Genomic DNA, 21601 nt, shown 5'->3' with positions numbered 1-21601 from the left:
TACAATAATACGGCAACTTGCCGAAATCAATAAGATTCGTTCACTAGGTTTCGCTCGCGTGGCGCGTGCTCTTAATGAAATTAGTTTCATTTAAAACAGCTGCGATAATTTTCGAGGCCTTGAAGTTCTTTATATGTATACTCAAATATAATATCATTTTTCAAAGAATATCCTTTAATCTATGTAATCAAATAATTAATTTTCCTTTTAAATTAATTAGCGATTTCTGAAGAATCGCTTACAAAGGTAAAGAAACATGGATCTTGCCTGTTTTTGAAGAATTAATTTTCCGTGAGAAAAATCCGTCGAAAACTCTGTCGTTAAAAAACAGCGGGCCGATTAGCGAAATATTCTCTGCAGTACCTATAACAAAAAAAAAGAGAATATTATTTTTTAGGTTTTTTTTAGAAACTAAATGCTGACTTTAGTACAATTCTGAAAAGCGCCGATTAAATACCGGAGCAAGCGGGGGATCAGGGAGCAAGTAGTTTTCCTCTATGTTGTCAAATTCGCATACCGTAGTGCTTTCGCAACCGGCTGGGTCGTATTGCAGAACTCTCGCTTATACCCGGTGTGTTCGTCGTTGCGCAATACGTCATCGAGCCGCTCGCGAGCAATTTCACGGGGTGCTATATCTCACCGGGGGGAAAACTCCCCGGCTGTATATTGCGAAATCGGCGAGAGATCTGCCGCAAGCCTGAAAATATAACTCCGCGGCTATATAGCGAGAGGACCGTACTCTCAGTTTCCCGATGCTCCTATTTCTCGGGTTCGCGCGCGCCAGATTTCAGTCGAAAACAACGCGAGGAATCAAATTGTCTCTTCCTCGTATACGGCATGCTTTAGATGCACCAAAATAAATTTCCTGCCAGCGATCGGGTAATTATTTGCCGTAACTTTTCAACGTTAAGTTTCTCGGCAACTAAAACTTAGATTAAATTTCTGTTGAAATTGTATTGAAACATTCAGTTGAAATTAATTTAATCTTCGTCGTTGAGTTGACCGATTTGAACTTCTAAGACATTAATCTTCTTCTAATTTAAACTTCTAGTCTTTAATCTATTTAAATATTCTCAATAATTAAAATAATTCAAGAGCTTCTATATCTTTACTATATAATTATTTATAAACTACTTATAAATTATTTATTTATAATTATTTATTGGGATTTTATTTGTAGAACCCAATAACCGCTGTATAACAGCAACCGCTATTATTAATTGCTCTTGAATATCTGCAGTGTTATAAAGAGCTCATGATAAATCTAAGCCATTTTCTTTGTGTCTTTAACTCAATAAATTCAAGTGTTCCGCGGGATGCTGCGAGTTTACGAGACGTTTGAAAAATTTTCAATTTTCTTCGTCTCAACTTTTATGTTATGTTGGCAAGCGCACAAAACATAAAACGCAAGTAAAATGCAAGTTATGCATCCGTATTACATGCGCATAGAACGTCGCCGAATATTCTTCGAGTTTAAAAAAAATGGCATAATTGTGCGAGGAGAGGAAGGCTCAATTTCCTGAAAGATAAACCAAGGGAAGCCGTGGAAGTCATGGCTACGGATTTTCAAGCGCGGCGTTCTGTTGGATAAATTTCCGCATTTTTCAAGCTTCTCTCCGAGTTGTCATTGAAAAGAACCGGGTCTGGGGAGGTTTCTTTGTCGACAAGTTATGGCCGATGGGTGGCACTTAGTCTTCTCGCAAAGAAAAATTCCGGGGAAACTCGGCGTCGCGCAGCACGGCAGCACCGACACCGCGAGTGCAATGCCGGAAGTGCATTACTTAATTAAACTTTAGCCGCGAAGTTATGCTGGCCGTAAAAAAGATCCCGCGGTATTTTCCGGGTATAGAAATCATCCGGGTTACTCGAAGGAAGATTAAGAGCAACGACTCTGAGTTCGGCGGGGTTTTTCTTCTCTCTCTCTCTCTCTTTTTTTTCAAGCACGTAGTTAAGCAAACCGGGTCAACGAGATTTTGTACTCGTTGGAGTTATTTGCGCGAGTTAACGACAATTCTCGGCGAGTTCTGATTATTGATTAGCATCCTCAAGAAGTCAAAGGATATATATCGTAGAATAAAGTTACATTGCACTAGTAATTTCACACAAAGAAAGTTACGGCAAACATTCGGCGTTCAAAAACTCATTGTTTTTATTACAATAATGCTGGAATTAAATTATTTCTGTCCTTATGGCACGCCGTTTTGCTATTTAATACTATATCATAAAAATTCTACAAATTAAATTGATACTCAAAGAAAAGAAATTATTTTATGTCTCGACATATTTATAATTCATCGAATTATTATTAAATTAACATAATTTGACATAAAATTTTTTCGGGAATTAAAATTATGTACATAATTAACCACACACATATGTCCTTTTATAAAAGTCTCCAAATGATTAATCGTTTTCTAAATTAATTGTCCTTGACGAAGACGAAAGTTTAAGATTTATGTTGGTTCGATTAGAACTGTTTCAATTAAGTTTTTGTAGAAAGCAGTCGAAAATGCCGAAAACTAAAGTTCAACAGGCAACAAAAAGCCGTCCAAGTCGATCTAACAAAAGATACGGCATTAATATTCTATTGATAGATAGGTACTTGGCGATCCTTCAAGGATTGTCTAGCCAGTGTGACAAAAAGAACATTCTCTCTCAATCTCTATTCTTCGATCTTAAATGTCATTTACTTAGTAAAAAAAAATCCAATCTTTCTTTCACGGCAGAAAAAGGAGGTCAGCTGCAAATGCAAGACGAAATGCAGTTTATAGCGACGCGGTCAGAATTGATGTTCCTCGCTCGAGTTCCATGCTGTGTCGATTGGCATGCCTGAGGAACCGAACCGAATTCCACAAGCGGCTTGGGGAGACGTAGTAGTTCGAGTGCGTCCGCAATTCCGCGGAAGAGGAGACGCGCGCGACGAAAGAGAAAGAAGCGAGGAAAACGCTCGATTTCACAGCCATTGGCTCGAGAAAATGCGACTATACGGGGTAGTCATGTGCGCCGGAACGTGCATACGCGCGGAAGCGCGGTCGGCGACGGTGGCAGAAGTACCCCGTTACGTGTGCAAGGACATGCTGAATGCGGACACGTACGTGGGGTAAAGTTGCTAGGTGAAATGACGACGCGCTTGGTTTTCGCACGTGCACGCCAACGTGTGCGTGTGCCATGCAAGCGCATCGCACAAGAATATACGAACGTTCGTATATTCTTCTTCCATCCCGTGGATATATAGCTGCGCGTCTTGCGGCGGGAAGAAAAAAGAAATTACTATTTTTGTGTGTGACCTATCCAATTCTAGGGCTAAATTTTAAATTTGAAAAATATAGTTCTTTTTCAAAGAACGTTTGATTGTATCGGTTTTTCCATATTTTACGACTTTCAATTTAATGACATCTCGTTTTAAAATAAATTTCGTTCTTTATCTCGATTGGAAATTTCATCACGAAAAAAAGGAAGAGAGTTGATTTTAAAATAAAGGCTGCGCTATCGAAGTATAATAGCGCGTATTATTTTGCGGAACGTTGCACGTCACTCGTTTTCATCCTACTGCTTTCGGGAATTTCCTAAATCTGCCGACCGTCAGAAAACGAACGTGGAAGAACGCGAAACGATTTTCGCCGTCCAACTTTCGGTCGAGTCCGGATCTTAAGCGTTCCTAGACTATAGCAGCCTATAGCATCCCCAAGGAGCTCGAAGGTGAAACTTGGAGCGGTTTGCGGCATTGGAGGGGTGGCAAAACCGCACGAAAAGGACAAGAAGACGAAGGGCGGGAGTATCGCACGCACAACGTGGCAGGAGCCTCCTCGGTTAAATGAGGCTAACTCTCCCTCCCTCTCTCGCCCTCTATTTCTCTCTCGTCCTTCGCCTCCTGCCGCCCCTTTTATCCCGTCATTCTCTCCCTCGCAACCTCCTTTCCTACCCTCTCGCTCGAAGTCGAACTCTCGCCGTGTCGAGCTCACTGGGCGCGGCCCCGCACCGACCGAAATCGATTTTGGGAAGACGAAGAGAGCAAGGGAACGATGGTTGTGTAAAGGAGAAAGATGTGATACAGATTACGGACCAGCCGAGCTTCCCTCTGATCTCCTCTGTATATGTATCGGGAGAGTTTCCTCTTTCTTTACTGTATAGGAGGTCGCGGCTGGTAAGCAGCTCTTCTCCCTAGCCAACTCCCCGGTCCACAGGAGGACCGCGCCAAGCCGCCAAAGCGCATTCTCGATGTGTCACGCACAACGATTTCCTAGCTCGACTTGTCCAAAACTGGGATCATAGGAATATCATAGTTCCATTTCATAGTTCTTTTTTTTTGACAGAGCGCGCATCAGTGGGGCGAGAGAGGGGGGGGACGTAGAGGGAAAGAGATAGAAATAGACCCGTGGGTATATAAGGCGTCGCAGGAGTCATTTTCGCTTTGCGGACGTTGTCACCCGCAGCGATGACTACTCGTCGCGGTGTGGCACCGCCCGTCACAAAACTAACTCCGCTGGCCTCTCGGTACGGCGTGCGGAGGAAGCACTAAGAATAAGTGAAAAAATGTGTGTCTCCGTGCGCCGTGCACAGTGGTCTCCTGACTCGCGTTAGGATCGCTTGAAATGGAAATGATAGAAATACTCACTTAATTTATAGCTCCTTTAACAAATGCGCGTGAGATATCGGCGTAGGAGAGGAACGGAGATGGAGGAACCCATAGTAGAGAAAAGAGTAATAAAGAAAAGAAAAATGAAACCAATTGTGGAAGGTCGATATCGGCAAAAAAGGACAGAGTGGGCGAAAGTATAAAAAGAACAGGTAACAAAGACACATGAATAGATAAAAAAGCATCCACGTGTTCTAGAAATTACAAATTGAGATGAAGACTGTCGACAGTTTGAACTGTTTGAATGAGTAGAAGATGAAGGATATATATAAAGCGTTATATTGGAATAATTTTTGCTTCATGATCATAGTGTAGAGGAAGTTACTCACAACCAGTGGAAGAATGCGCGTGTAACAAGCCAGAGACACCGGTGGTAGAAATTTCGCGAATAAAAGTCGCGTGTAAAACTGGGTAAATTGAGTTTGTGGAGATACACAAAAACCGAGATTTTGTTAAAGCGCAGCTCTCACCATGCATAACTGTGAATTTTCATCTTGTAAAGTTACAGATTGCATTCATCTTGTACATGCACTTTTATTTTAATAATATAAGCTTGTCGAATTTATAACCGATGGCGATCAATTTTTAAATAAGTTATTTTTGTATTATATAAAAAATTTAGTTATTAAATCTGATATTAATATCTCAAAAACTTATAAAGACATCAAAAGTGCAAATTTTATGCTATATCTTGCATTCTATTGATTCGGGTTAATTCATCGTTAGATCAAACAGATTTTTTAACTAAATTTTTTTGTAATCCAGATCACGTAGACACGAAAAATTAAGTAAATATGGGGTGTCCTAAGGATGTCCCTGTAATTTCGCGCAACCAATTCCTTTGAAAATGTAATTTCACATCCCAAACGATTCCCTTGAAAATGCGCAGTTTGCTTTATGAAAAAACGCCAAAGCGACGCTGCGAAACAAGATGCTGAAATGCAAGGAAATACAAACCGAAAGTAAAAGCTCCGCAAATTATACACGAGATGCAACGGGAATTTCATATCGACTTGTTACCGTCGCATGTTTTCCTTCGTACAATTTCAGGAGAGTTTTCGAAAGAGTGGCTTTTCGTTAACGAGATTATCAACTTCAATGTTGCGCGATCGCGATGATAGAAAACACGTGATTCCATTGATTACGCTAGGGTACCCGATGCAGATCACGCAGGATGTCGCACACTCCCGGATTTTTCTTAATCTGACATATCGAGAGGGTCGTACGGAGGCTCGTCCCTTCTCTCTCCTCTTTCGATAGAACGAGCTTAAGCCCATGATATACAGAACTCGTTTTGCTGTTTTGCAAGTTGTCTCAAAACCTATCCTATGCGTAAAAGTAAACTATGTGCAAGGCATGTGTTTAGAGCTTACAAAAAATTATGTTTATTTGTTCCACATCTCACATCAGTCTATTTTATCAATCTTACATAGGTACTATGGATTGTACAACAATTTTTATAAATTTAACGTAAAATTCAAAAAGTTATTAACAAAAATTTTCGTTTTTATTATTCATTTGTATATTTAAATACATGCTATGCCGTGCGTCACGGACACTACATTCGTATCGAGAAAGCACAGCATCTGTACATATACTCGTATAACGAGCGTTGCTCGATGAGCGTTATGAGCGAGATGGGCCGATTGAATTTTACCCAGAAGGGTCCAGCCTGCGTTTGAAAATTAGATTTTAAGCCGGCGCTCGCATGTATCCGGTTATCGAACATTGAATTTTCCTCCCGCGGGGTGGCCGGATTTTTTTCTCCTTTGACGCAGATTCGCATTGAAGAGTGCGCGGCGTGTAACCGCCATCCAGGATTTTGATACAAACGATATTAATCAATGGAAAGTGAAATTGATTATTGCAATCGTTTGCATGATATTATTTGCTACGATTTACAACGTAACGATTTGTAACAATATATATATTTATGTCCAACAGTCTTTGTAATAGTATATAAGTGTATTAAAGAAATTTGAGAAAATAAAGAATATGTTTGCGAAAATATATATAATCCTACATTTTCAATGATTTAAAGCTTGAAAGCGGGTTGTTCATTAAAGAAAAGAAATATAAACTTTAAATTGACACGAAGATGCCATTAAAATTGTCGAAGAAATATTGTCTATAAGTAACGACTTATTGTTGACGTGAGATCGATAAGTACTTTCGCGCGAATATTGACGGGGAAAAAGAAGCTTAACGATCAGCTTCTTACGATCGCCGCTTGCCAGTGTTTTCCTTCAGGAATTTTCCGCGAGACGACGACGGTCCCATCGTGAAAGGGATCAATACCGCGTCGTACCCAACGAAAGCTTCTTTTATCCCGTATCGGGACACATTCTCGTCTCCTTCGGTTAGGCGTGAGTGCCACATCGCCGTCACGGGGCGTCCCGGAATAAAAGCCGCATAAGATCTTCTCTCGTTCGCGTAAGATGACGTTCCACCTTCGGCCTTCCAGTTTTTAGATATTTTACTAGAGATCTCATTTAATATTCCCGAAATGTTCTACTGTACTTTAAAGTTAAACTCACGTTCGTATTCATAGTCAAATGAATCTTCTTGCGAACTAATTTAATTTAAAACCTCGTCTTCGTTGAGTAACTCGTTTACGAATCTAAGGAAAGGAAGATTAATTTTCCTTAACTTGTCTTTTTTTATAATAATTATTATAACTGATGTATTTAAAAAGAGGAAAGGAAATTTTAATTAAACTTTAATTTTGTTAATTTCAATTTAATAGCATATTTTTTAATAGGATTTAAAATGGACTTTCCTAAAAATGAAAACGGATATTATTTTTCCCACATAAAGAACGGTATTATCTGTTTCAGATAGTTGAAGTGTAAAATATGTTAACGTTACTTTTGCAATTTATACATTGATCTCACACTTGCAATTTTTATCTATACGCGAATTTATCGTTTCAACCACGAATTTCGATCAAACTTTCTCGATCTCGTCACTGAATCCTCGGAGAGCCGTTTCTAACTCCGGTGGACTAGATGCATGGCGCGAGCAGGTGGCCTCTTTAAAAAATGCAAATGCCATGCTGAAGTACGTGAGGAAATCGTATCCGGGGGATGTTCGATGTGCTAACTACTAACTATGTTCCAAACGTAACGCGAGCTGGATATTCGAGAAAGTCAGAAGCGCAGTGGATGTAAAAGTAATAAGATACGTCTCGTTGCGAAAGAGGTAAACTAATGTATTCCGGGGAAAAATGAGAAAAGTGATGTTATATTTGACGGTAACTTTCTAGTTCTTTTTGCAACTCTGACATTTATATAAGTACTTCTTACTTCTCTTCTTAGAATTTTTACTGATGTAATCGCGCGTAAGTAATTTCTCTTTAAACAACCTTATCTTTATACTTGTTTTATACGCTACATAGCTCTTCTTTCTCTCCGAAATATTAAAACCATTACGATTATGAAGCGTAATTAGACATAAAAAATTTTATAAGAATTTTTATTTTTATTTTTGAGTCTTTAACTTGTTAACTGAGGTATTCATTGACTATAAAATTGCCTTCTATGTGTGTGCTTACAAATCTGAAGAGTTAACTTTGTCTTATCCACTGGTCTGTTTAAATGACGAGTTAACTCGTCTAACTCAGTTAAAAATTTAGTCACCTTCACATAAACAAAAATCTCAAGGTAGTAGTTCAATGTATTACTTTTAAGAATTAAAATATGATAAAAAATATTAAAAGTAGAATGTCCAAGCAAATTTTATCGAGGAAAAATTCATTTTAAATTGCTCAAAGATTTGTATGACGATAGGAAATGCGATAAACCAAGGACATTCTGCATGTTACATATCGCTAATTATTATACGTTAATAAATAATAAATAGACATTTACACGGATAAGCCGCAGTTTGCACGGTAATTCGAGTTTAGAAGTTTTATCGCTTTGAGAACACGCATTTACCTTACGCAGTAACCGTATAAATCATGGAAAATATAACAAACTTAGGTGCAGAATTAGGCTTCACGGCGCGACGTACGTAAAGCGACGACGTTTCGTCTACGGCGCGAGACTTCCGTTCGAAGTGCCGACGTCTCCGAGACGCAAAGTTAGCGCGCGCGGTAATCAGCCGGTTGCTGGGGGACCGTTATGAGAAACGTGTCTGGCATGGCATATATCCGCCAGTAATTAAATTGTTGCGCCTACATATCCGTCTACGTAGCCGCTCGCTAAGTAACCTGTCGTCGGATTACACGAGACATGTCCCGCTTCATTCAGAATCAATTCACGTCGCGCTACCCTAATTCGCCTCTGCCGACTCGTTTCGCGATACCCACCCCCTTCATTTGGGGACACGTATCGATTTGCCTCTACTGCTGCATTTTCCAAATTCCAGCTGAAAAATGCACAGAACGATCGATCTCGTGACTCCGCTTTTTACTGCAGAGATATTATTTTCGAAACCGTGACACACGAAATATGCGGATCAAAATATAATTCTCATATTCCGCACCGTTAAAAAAAAATGAAACCCTGTCGCGAGCGCGAACAGAATGCAGATTAAACATTGCAATTGATTTTGAAGTACATGACAAAATTTAGATATCGCAGATTATTACTTTGAGGACCGTAATTCAAAATGCACTGACCGGTAACAATATTGTCGGCATAAAATTTTCTATTTTTGGAATTTTTCCTGGCTTGCAATGAAAAAAAGATATGAAAAACTGAAAGAACCCTACCTTTTTGCTGGCTTTTCTGTAGGTATGGTACCTACTTCGCAAGTGACCGACAGTCGTGTCTGAATAATTTTTCATCCCAACTGGATTTATAAAGCTGCTTAGTATCCGACAGAAACCTTGAAAATCCCAGTTGTAGCGTCGAGCATGTGTCGCAGGACACGCTTCAAACCTCTCGCGGCTTTTATTGGTCCGCGTCCAAAGGAAACGCAAGATCGATAGAGCCTCTCAATCTTCCTCTCTTTCCCGTAGTGCTCTCGCGGCGGCTAGCGAGAAAGAAAGAAAGAGACAGAGAGAGAAAGAGAATAAGAGAGAAAGAGAGAGAGGGTAAGAGAGAGAAACCGAGATGGTGCTGTAATTTGGCATGTTTCAGGATCAGGGATCAAGCCGTAAAGCACGCCGGGACGCAGCCATAAAATCACTCACAAAACCGCTGGTGCAGCGCGGCGCCATCGTAACGAAGAGTAACTCGACCGCTCGCGCTTCATTTCCTCGTTAATTTTATACGCATTTATAGGCACTGACATTTACCCACTTTATAGGTGCGATGTTTAGATCGCGGACAGTATTCGTTTCCTGCCTTATCTAAAATTCGTGTGTAACACATGATCATTTTCAAAGTGGTGCACAGGCACGGTTTTAAACATTATAAATTTTAATGGGCGAGCCAATGTATACGCTGATTGCGGTACGTCGATTTTAGCAACGCGAAATTAAGTTACAAGCGGGATTAAATCAGTCGTTAAATCTTCGCAAAACAGGAGTGAGAGGAGAGAGGAGTACAGGTATCAAGTTTCGGACGAAGTAAGAAAATTCTACTCGGTATATATGTATATACACCATATATTACGTCGAGTCACAAAACGTACGAAAAAGTTAACCGTCAGTATACGCTGGCGGTAGCGATTTAAACTTGCCCTTCCGTGAAAAATTGCTAAATCGTGAGCTTAGAAATTTTTACTGATCACTTCAAAAGTTTTGAAGCAAGTATAGCGCCAAAGTTTGAGAAAGTTATACTTTCACAATAATATTAGAAGGCAGTATATTCAATAAATAACGTTTATGTATGATATAGAGTTACGTTCAATATATAAAAAAAAAGTTACAGTGAACACAGTGTGAGTTAGTTGCTTGAAATATGTTAAACTTTCCTTTCACTTTCGTCCGAAGTATTCCCCTCCTCCCCACCAAGTTTTGCTTTGTACCGTTTTCAGAGATCCAATTAATTTCTTGACCGTACCATGTCGCCACGGTTTGTTACTCGGCATCGCCCCGAAATAGGAGGTATCAGAAACAACGGATAGCATTGTTGCCCTGGAATGTCTTGAATTTCGTCAAACAGAACGCACGTCGCGGTGCCGATATTCGGAATTCCTACTGACGGTGATTGCATTATTCCGGGCACATCCTATCGCATGGCTGCCGCCGGCATGAGCTTTAACCCGATATGCAGCATTCGCAAACATCGACGGATCTGTTTCCTAATGGTCTTTATCGAGAGAGGGAAGATTTCGTGCACGAAATCATAGTAACATGCATTTATCGGAATACGCTTAACACTATGAATATTTTATAAGTAAACGTTAACGCATCTTCTAACACAACTTTTTTTAGTTAGCAAAAGTCACTACTTTCCCGCATTTAAAAATATGTAAAATAAGCAAAATGTATAATAATGCATATTAATTAAATTAAATTAAAAATATCTTGATATAGTTGGAGACGCCCATGTCACTATTGATTAATCGCGCAATTAGGGATAAAACGCAAGTCGTGATGAAAAAAGTACCATGTACTCGGTTTTTGTGAGGGTAATATCTGTCCTGAGGGACGTTACATCGTGCGAAAAAGGATCGACACCTTGTCGACGGCACTTCATTAATCACTCCCAAAGCTTACCGCATGTTTTTCTTTGATGTACACACACTTTCCCAGATATGTTCCCAAAAATTTTCATATAATATATGCTCGTCATTACTGCTCAATGGAATATTTTTATGAAATTTTTTCCACAAGGTATGATAATTTTTAATATTAAATATGAAATTGTTAATTAATATTAAATATTAAAAAATAAAAAACTCTTTTTAAAAATTTTCTGTAAAATCGCTAATCTGTCATTATAGAATTAAAATCAAAGATTTTAAGACATTGTGTATTCTTAATCTCTTTTTCCCCATAAAAATGCAATTAATTTATAATTAAAGTTTCATCAAGTATGCGTATCAATTTATATATTTAATGTAAAACATTAATTTTATTTATTAATGTTTTTCAACAAAGCGGATCTTAAGATACCCAAATGTAAACTCGGGTTTTCTCTGGCTGAGCCGAAGCTTCCTGTAATCTCGCAGTTGTTTCAGTAAAGGAGATAAAGCACAAAAGCGACAACCCTAAGAATTGTCCTCCGCGAGAAGCGCTCGTGAAACAATAATTAGATCGCCCCGTAGAAAGTGCGGAAGGAAGGGGTGGTCTGGTAGAGGCTTAATTAGGTGATTGGCCTGCCTATATCTAGAATCGATCGGTCCCTACGACAGTCAAACTAATGCCGTTTTAATCAACCGCCCGGTATGCGAGAGACCTTGTTAGGCTTCGGATGCCAAAGGAAAGTTCCGTATCCTTCGGCGGGTTCCGGCTATTACTCTGTCCCTAATTTGATGATGGAATGAATAAATAAAAGTTCTCTCTTTTGTGGTACTTGAATCGGATTAAAAAAAAAGTTGGCTTTCTCTCTGTGTCCCTACGTGCTTTCATGAATAATGCTGATAAGTTGTTATCCAGGTTTTATTTAAATTGACATTAAGTTGAACTGACATTGATCGGTTAAATTACAACAAAAAACTGTAAGCACGAAAAATTTATACTGACAGTTAAAGCGTACTTAAAATAACTATAAAGAGAAAAATGGACAATTCATCGATTTTTCATCGTGATGATTCTGTGTTTATCACGTATATTAAAGTAATATTTCATACCTTCATTGAAAAATGAAATTTTTATTGTTCCTTTCTGAAAGAATGAGGATATATATATATAATGGGACATTTTATATTATAGTAAAATTTTGAAGCAAACACGATTAAATTTCACGCGACTCTGATCGATATTTTAAAGCATCTAGGACAGTAGGTCTTAATACATATATGAAGTTATTCCCGATTCTATTCAAGTATACAGGAAAGTATCGCGATAAAGAGATGTTTTACGACCGCCATGAAAGAAGAAGATCCTCGACGACTCTCTCGGCGTATCGAGCAAACTGATGCACTTTAAAAGCGATACTCGTAGCCTTGTAACCGAGACATCTGAGACACGTGCACGTGTTATCGATACACCTACGTGCCTATATACGTATCGGGAGGTACGCGGAACAGACAGGAGATAGAGGAAGGAAGAGACAGCGGGTTTGAGCATCTAATCCGAGGTTTAACGTACGCGGATCGCCGGGTTCGAGCCCGCTAATGGAACGCTAAGCCAGCTGAGCCTGGGCTAACTTTGTACACCTTATCGAGCAAGGAGGGCCTGATCGAAAGCTCTCGTTTACCTCAGCGTCGCGACGCCTTGTTCTCGTCGATCAAACAGGTGTTTGCCTCGGGCAGACATTTACGACGACAACGACCCGTTTAAAAGGTCTCGCTCGATCAAGGGATGCTTCCTTCAAACGTCGTTCTTAATTACGAAATATGCTGACAAGCTAGTTCTGATAATTCAGACATGATATCGAGAAATCAAATTTCATAAGCTATAGAGCTGCGTATTGCGTATAGTGACGCGTACGTCACGCGTATACGGATCAATAAGACTTGACTAATAATGATAATACAGAAGTTGATTAACAAGCGCGACTAATAATAATACAGGAGTTGATTAACAAGCGCGATAGCGTAGTACAAAATCATTAAGCAATTAGATTATAACGACACTAATTATTATGCTAACTAAAGAATAATACTCTTATACTCTGTTGCGTGCAAACTTTTATCAGTAATGCGACGTCCAGTATATTTATAACATTCGTTACTTCTACTTTATCACTAACATTCGACGTTCTTAAAAAAAAATATGCGCAGTATATTCTTCTTTAGAATAGACACAGCTGAAATCTAATAATTAGCAGATCGATAAACCAATAGTTTAACGAGCAATTCCCTTGATATTGAAACTCGGACCATGCAGACGCAGAGACATTATCGAGCAACGCAATCTCTGCTGATAATAAATCGTGCCGCGCAAGTATTAGTAGCGTTATTAGACACATAAGTTCGTCTCTGGTGCAATTAAGTCGTAAAACTGTTTCGGTGGAGGTGTTTGCCTCGCGGCATCAGGCGGTTACGAAACTACACAGGTGCTACCTCGTGATGTTTGCCTTTTGTGGAAGATGCGCGCTACGAAACGCACGGATAAGATAAGACCGCCCGCGGTTCGCCGTACGATCACAACGAAGTTTCCAGCTCGTCTTCCCCACGGATTCACCTCGAAAGAACCGGAAAGCTCCGATATCAAGAGAGCAGCAAAATTGCATTCGTGCGATTAGCCTCGCGAAGTTTCGCGAATCACTGAATTCGAATGGCGAAGTTAACACTTAGCTATTCGCGCCAGCGGCATAAAAGTGGACTGTCAGCTCTTTTGGTTCCTATCTCTTTTACCTATTATTACGATAAAAGAAGTATGATACCAAAAATGTCGAATGTCCTGCGAATTGCAAGTGTGCAGAGAGCGAACTAATTAAAAGTAGCGATTATTCTAATAACACGGCGTCCACAATCGCGCTGATTAACATGCTTTTCGTGAATAAAAGCTTGAATTATAACTGAATAAGTTATAGTAAAAATTCATTTTAGTTAATTTCTTCCACTTCAGCTTTGCGCCTACCTCTAGTTGCGCCATTCTTCTCTGCGCGAGCACTTATACTTTGAGGGAGCATTAAATCGAATCGGATCTAAATCGCGCGTGAAAGTCGAAAAGCTCGAAAGCACAAGGCCCTGGTTTAGGAAGGGAGGAAACTCAAGCTCGTACATTTATTTTACAAATTACAGCCACGGATGCGGGCAACGTTCGAGTACACCTGCAACTAAAGAAAACTTATAGCCTCGATCGAAGTCGTATATCGAGGTAGGAAGTATCGCGGGATAAGTGTCTTCACTTCGAAGAAAATCCGTTAAGCAACGGGGGGGAGATATCGGCTGTTTCCTGAACTACATTTTCCGTGCAACGACAAAGTTAGCCGGAAGATTGCGTTCTCTCTTCGTGAGCTCGAAAGATATACCTTAATCTCTGGAAATTGTTTTATGAAAATAATAATTTGCGTATCGAATTATGGTAAATAATATTATCGCAAAAATTTTACAAACTTATAGATAAACCATTCTATCCATCAAAGAAGAATTATATCAAAATCCAATAAAATTTGTTCTCAAATTCCAGATATTCTTTATAAAAATTTCAAAACATTTAAATAATGAAAGTTGTACATTCAGTTATAGAAATCAATAAAACCAGAACTACATTTATAATGTCACCTGATTTTGAAAACTCGAAAACGTTCATCAAAATAGCTTGTTCCATATGAATTTATAATGTACCATTATCTCGAACCGCGTAATTTACGACAACATGAGAAATCAGACTTGTCAAGATTCTATAATACTTATTAACAGGGCAATATTGAGTGGCAATTCACTAGCGGGCCTACCGAAGTTCCACGACGTCACTATCTTCTTACCAGTACGGTACCGTGAAAATCCTGTTATCTACTTAGTATGAATAAATTTCAAGCCCTCGTGCTCAGTACAGCGACGTCATTACCATAGAATTTACTAACTATAAAATATGGCTTCCGCTGCCGAGGATCGTCGTTTTACGTGCTTAACGTGCTCAGATTTTTTCCAAAGAGCGTGTCGCCGCCGAAGATTCTCGCCGAGAGGAAACTTTAAATAGCAAACGGCGAGTATCGATTTGCCGTTCAGAATCCTGTCGTGACAACGTCGTAGCTCGACAGAAATAGCGCAAATTGCGCGCATGAACCGATTAAGCGTAAACCAATTTGTACCGATCTTTTCGTAAAATAAAAATTTTAGACAGGAACTTATAAGAAATCATGTTACATGGAAATAAAAGTGAGATTTGTAAAAAAATAATATAAAGCTGAAATTAATTTTTCTTTAAAGCACATCGATTTGGAAAACTTTTGAAACTTTTATCAGTCAGTTTTATTCCCGATCATTAAGTAAAATTATCATTTTCGACCTAAAATACATAAACGTGTGTCTGAAAATTTTTGCTAAAAAGAAACTGGCTTAAAATTTATTCAAAATTCTTAGAATATTTTTCAATAAACATCTCGCACACTAGAAAATTAGTTATAAAGTAGGATGCATAGTAGATCGTGTAGAAGCTTTTTAAAATGCATTCCTAGTGTACTAATCAAGATTACCGAGCTGGACTTCAAACACTTTGGAACTAAGGGGCTCACGTGTCGCTAAGAGCTTGTTCCGGTTCGTTTCTTTCGCGGATGCGTCATAGAGTGACGCAGAAGAAGAATGCGACGAAGGGAGAAGGAAAGACGAGAAGACGGACGTACGCGTGGCACTTAATTTGTTTCCTAGGGTGTTGCACGACGATGCAGCCATTAAGCGAGAATGGGCGAAGGCGATTTATGCGCGCCGAGATTATTCGACGGATAACCAACGGCAGCGGCCAGATAACCAACGGAATTTCGGTGGCTCCGCTTCCGTATATGGAGGACAGATCGAATTTATCACCATCGACCTACTTAACTACTATCGTACCGTGTTCTCGGGGAGCGGTTCCATAGGGCGCCCAAGTAAACGAAACTTTTGTAATTGTTCTATCGAATCCCCGGCGCGGTCCCTGCCTCCCCTTTGTTGTCCTTTAACGATCATCGAATACATTGTCTCGACTTGGGAACGAGCGACGGGATGAAATTAGCGAAAGTCCGTCGAAATGTCGTCGTTGAACGATGGGGAAACGAATAATTGCGGGTGATAAATTTTACGTAATTTTCATAAAGTTGTAAAAGCATGGAAAATAACGGCAGACATTATACAAATTTAGAGAGCACACATTTGGTGCGCGCAGTGCATATAATTGTGTGAATATTGATATGCGCTATTTAAAATTTCACGAAGTTTATGTATTTAAATTGAACTTGTAAATACTGGATTAATAACAGCGAGGTCTTATGTAGATTTTGATTATTTAAATGGATAAATAGAATGTGCGTACAACAATGGATTATTGCGTATTAATTTGAAATGTATACGTTTCGCTAATTTGCATAATAATTCTTTTAAATCATGCCAATTAGTGGAATACATAGAAATTATTATTACAGATATGACTGCGTCTAGCATGAAATTTGAAGCAAATACTTGTTTTGCTTATAATTAGTATTCAGAATAAGAACTACACATCCTTTATTATCTGGACAATCCGATAATTTACTTTCAGAAAAAACGTTGGCGAAAGTGTCATAACGTTTGTAATTCAAAAAAGGTTAAATTAGTAATTTTGTTGGGATCTGTTCTTTCTCTTAATCGTTCATTATACGACTATATGAATGCACAAGAATGTGCAGCAATGCAATATTAACTCAACACTAATTATGAAAACGCGTAAATTTCGGAAAACGTGCGAGTGCAAAATAAATTGCTAATTCCTTAAAATGCCTCACCGAGGCGAATAATTTCGCGTTATTAATGTAAATACGAGCGCGAAAGCGGAATGGAACCATTCCATTATCATCGCGAAACGTTATAAAATGTTAAAAGCATGTCGCGTCCTCTCCGTTCTAAAATGTTTGCGGGTCTCGGTTAATTTTCGCCGAAAAACTGAAAAATCTGTTGTTTTATTCAGGCACGATTTAAAACTGTAACCGAGATTAAAAACCAGCGCGTCCGGCCCGAAGCCGTGATTCACGCCGCAAAACTTTCATAATTGTTCTATCGATTTCCTTTCATTTTGCCTTTCCCCTTTTTCCCTTCCTTGGAAAATAAATGCTCTCGTCGTAGAGCTGATCGAACGCGCACAACTGCCCAAAATTAAATGATTAGACGTTCCGAATTTCTCGTTATCATGAAATAAATTACGCACGTGAATTGTATAGTGGAATCTTTTCATGATGTAACTCGCGGCCCATTGTCACGCCGAATGCATTGTGTGAAAATTTTATCATGATAAATTTCCTGTACGGTAAATACGAGTTGGAATCAGGACGATTCAATAAAACTTTATTATAACACAAATTTCGTTCGCTCTGTAACGAAATTTTTCGTTTGTTTTGCCGGTATACGATTCATCGATCGTCAATTGAAGCGAGTGCCACAAAAGTTCGCGGACAAATAAGCCGCATCAGCGAATCATAAATTTCCAGACGGATCTTGCGTATACTGCAGCTCATGCGACAACACGTCACCGGGTCGTTTTAATAAGGGCACCCACCCACGTAACAGCAGAAGTCAGGGTATACTCGCTTCGTATTACTCCCGTTTTATATATATCCGTTGTGCGTATACAACCCGCTATCACATTACTAAAGCCCAGCGGGGGTGGCGTAGAGAACGAGGTTTCCCCGCGGCAACGAGTCGGCTGGTCGATTTTGGTCTAAACTAAATATAAACGTACCTATTCACTAAACAAGTTGAACTACCATTACTACTTCACATAGATTTTGAATATGCTACAAAATTTCAAATATAAGAAAAATGATTGCTCTTATAAAATCTACAAATATATCCACGCATGTATAAAAACCAATGCGATCTAAGCTAGCTAAAAGAGGTTTTTCTATGGATATTTGAACAGTTAGAATTTGAGTAATTGAATGTTGGAGTAATGTACCGTAATATTTTACATATTATATAGCTATCATAAATAAATTTACGACAACCATCAGATTTAGCGCCATAAAATCGTTCTTTTGACGCAATCGCCCTAATCGTCCCTAATAGCTTTACGCACATTTAGCAAATGACAGTGTGATACAATATAGCGTGTTACTCGACTTGTTGGGCGTATAGTATTTTAGGCTGGTGGATCGCGCCGACGACGAGAGGCTGAAACCGGGGGGGAAAGCAGCGTATCACCTTTATACCGCTACTACTCGCGAGTTATTTATTTTTATGGGGTTTTCCTTCTTCTCCCGCACTCACTCCCGCGCGCGCCGTGGTCTTCCAGAACTTGAGGAACGGACGAGGAGAGGAACGAGTTCGGATAGTCGAACGGGAGCGAGGGAGGGTGACGGCGCGCGGGCGGTGTGTTACGGCCTTCTCTCGTCTCCTGCTCCTGCCGGAGATACCCTCCGCGCCGGGGAGAGAAACCCCGTGCCCGCTTAATGGCGTTACGGGGTTGCCATGGTTACGGGGAACCCCATGGAACCGACGCCACCGCCGCGCCCAGCGGAAAGCCCATTTATTCTGGAAAAACATTATAAGAACGCGCGCGCGGCACGAGCCCCGCGCACCAAGGTCGTTGCTCGCCGGAGCACTTGCATCCCTGCCCGTGCAAGTACTCACCCTCTGTTGCGCACGGTGAGAGTGCAATTGGAGTAGTCGTGCGTTTTTCGAAAAGATGACTGCGGGAAGGTAACCCTCCGTAAGGTACAGATTGCCGGACGCGTGAGAGCGATGAGGAAAGCAGCACGTGAAGTCAGAAATCACGAGTTTCCGCCCCGCGCTAGAGTTTTCTTGCGACTTTCGTGCAGGGGGGATCGATTCGGTTTATTATCTCGCGTCAGGCGAGAGGCTGACATACGCTTCCTCCGCTTCATCATGCTCCTTTGATTAGCTTTGGCGACTTCCCTTCTGGAAATTTAAAATAGTGGAAGGATTAATTAAAGTAACGCGGAGAGGGAGGAGAGCAATTTGTGAGCTATTTTATGAAAAAAATCTCGATTTTATTTTTAATATGTAATAATTATAACAAAATGGATATTTAAATTAATGATTACGGCGATTAAAATGAAAAGATTAATAAAGAAATGCAATCAGTGTGCTTGCATAAAATTTAGTTGTTTAAAAAGGAAGTTTTGAATTCCAAACAATAATCAAGAGCAACAATTTATTACCTTATATCGATAGTATATTATGTTGAGCGAATTAATACACTGATTAGCATTTTTCCACCGACATGATATGAAAACTGTGTGCAGAGGACCTCATCGTTCAATCCCGGTTTTGATCCAATTTATCACCGTACATCAGCCGAAAATAGCTTACACATATATAAATTTATCGAACGAAAGGGAATGAGAGGAAGAGAGACGCGCAATCTTCCGCGCAGTGCGTCAAAGCGGACGAGACGCATTAATTAAAACAACATAGAATTGCATTGCGTAAATACTGACCGCTTCTGTAAGCACATACGTCGCGGTATGATACAGTGTATCATGGTGATGATATTACCATCACAAACCTGATGAATTGGTAGACATATTAAACGTATTAATAAATCCGCTTACATGCCGCGTTGCGAAATAATAATCCACTGAATAATTCGCGAAATATGTCACCGCAATCGACCATACACGACTGTTGGTACATAAAGGCTATTTTAGAATTATCCAGCGGTAGTTTTAATAATAGATTTTCCGGTTAATTAGCAAACAATTTAAACAAAAATATTAAATATCGGTAAAATAAGACAGTTTTTGAATTGTATACAACTAGTCGTTGTCTTTAATAAACTAAATTTCTGAGACAAAATTATTAAGAACTTTTTTTACTTAAATTATATATGCACAAAATCTTGATAATTGGATTACCAAAAATATTTTATATTAACTACAATATAAAAGTAGATTTAAAAAAATATATAATTAACTTTGAATGTAAAAAATTAAAAGTTACTATACTCGAAATAATAATAATCATAAATCTAATAAGTGCTTAATCCGAAAAAAGCAATCCTAAAACTCACGCTATATAATAAAAAATCTTTCAGTTTTGTAATCGATGTATAACAGAATAATACAGATAAATTCTTACTTCTAAAAATTTGATTTCCTCGCTTTTGTCCATGCAAATTCTCGAGTTTGTGCAATCTCACGAAACGGCGGACAGCGAAATAGTTGGAGCACTTCGAGCTCGCCGCTAGTAACTGGCCAGCCATAAAAAATAAAAACCTTTTGCGGATAACTCGCGCGTCAAAACATCGGGCAATTAACCCTCGAGGGAATTTAAAAGCGGGTACAAGAAGCGTCGCGTGACAGATAGAGAGGGGGAACAATGAGCACTTCTCCTGTTCATATGTCCCGAGAGGTGGGCATTCGCCAAGGGAGTCCACGTCGTGGGTTCCTGCGCGACCGCAAGGGAATTACTAAGGATTACATGAAAATTCTATTATCGTCTTAACGTCGCGCCTCAGTGAGCCCCGACGAAATCGGACCTATGTTACATATCAATCCTCGTTTCAACGCGATGCGTCCCGATAGATGCACCGGATGCACTTCAGTTGAGCTGTGCGCGACATGCTTTTATTCAGTTTGCAGCTGGCAGATCTTGACACGTATCACTATCAGTGTCGATATCAGTTATGGATATACAAACTCGTGGTTTTCCCATCCTATCTGTACAGGCATTTATCAGAAAGGGATAGGGACCAGAGATAGTGTGGTATCTGGTTTACTTTTTCCTAACCAGGATATGTCAAATGTCTGGTCGTGCAAGTTAATAGATCGCTCTATATTCTGCATCGAGCTTCACATATAGACTTGGATTTTATCGAGTTTGTGCTAGGAGGTTACTATTCTAAAACAGGAACTTATTGGTCCTGTTTTGAATGACAATTCCACTTTGAAAATTTGGTTATCGATATAAATCGACATCGACGCAAATAATGTATCTTGAGATTTTTAGACATGTAATTAATTATGATATATTCACGTATCATACGTGAAAAAATAGTATTTCCTATTTACCTGATATTATTTATAAAATATAAATAATATTTAAAAATTACTCATGAAATTATAATATCATTATATAAATGAAAGTAAAGTAAATTCAAATATATATTGCTTCCTCATAGAGGAAGCTTTGTGATGGTGAAAAAATTTTTTTTCGAGATTTTGATGGAAATAGGTTTAGAATGTTCTAAAATGTCGAAAAATCGTATTAGTAAAAAATGTCCGGAAGTATGTATGTATGTGTGTGTGTGTGTGTGTGTGTACGGATTTTTTGTACACGCATCTACTTCTACAATTTTTTAGATACCGGGTTGAAATTTGGCACACA

General features: G+C 39.2%; 1 long non-coding RNA gene across 1 annotated transcript in view; it reads right to left on the bottom strand.

Annotated features, from left to right (window-relative positions):
* Positions 1–211: 211 nt before the first annotated feature.
* Positions 212–21601, bottom strand: part of LOC112457448 — a 51182-nt gene continuing 29792 nt past the window's right edge. The window contains exons 3-4 of the long non-coding RNA XR_003041107.1: positions 18884–19171; positions 212–363 (exon numbers count right to left, since the gene is read on the bottom strand). This is a non-coding gene — a long non-coding RNA (uncharacterized LOC112457448). The remainder of the gene's footprint in view (positions 364–18883; positions 19172–21601) is intronic.

Source organism: Temnothorax curvispinosus, unplaced genomic scaffold (genome assembly GCF_003070985.1).
Source record: "Temnothorax curvispinosus isolate PA1 unplaced genomic scaffold, ASM307098v1 QBEX01007779.1, whole genome shotgun sequence".
NCBI classification, from domain to species: Eukaryota; Metazoa; Arthropoda; class Insecta; order Hymenoptera; family Formicidae; genus Temnothorax; species Temnothorax curvispinosus.
The sequence above is the reverse complement of the archived record's forward strand: the minus strand, read 5'-3'. Positions and strand labels throughout refer to the sequence as shown.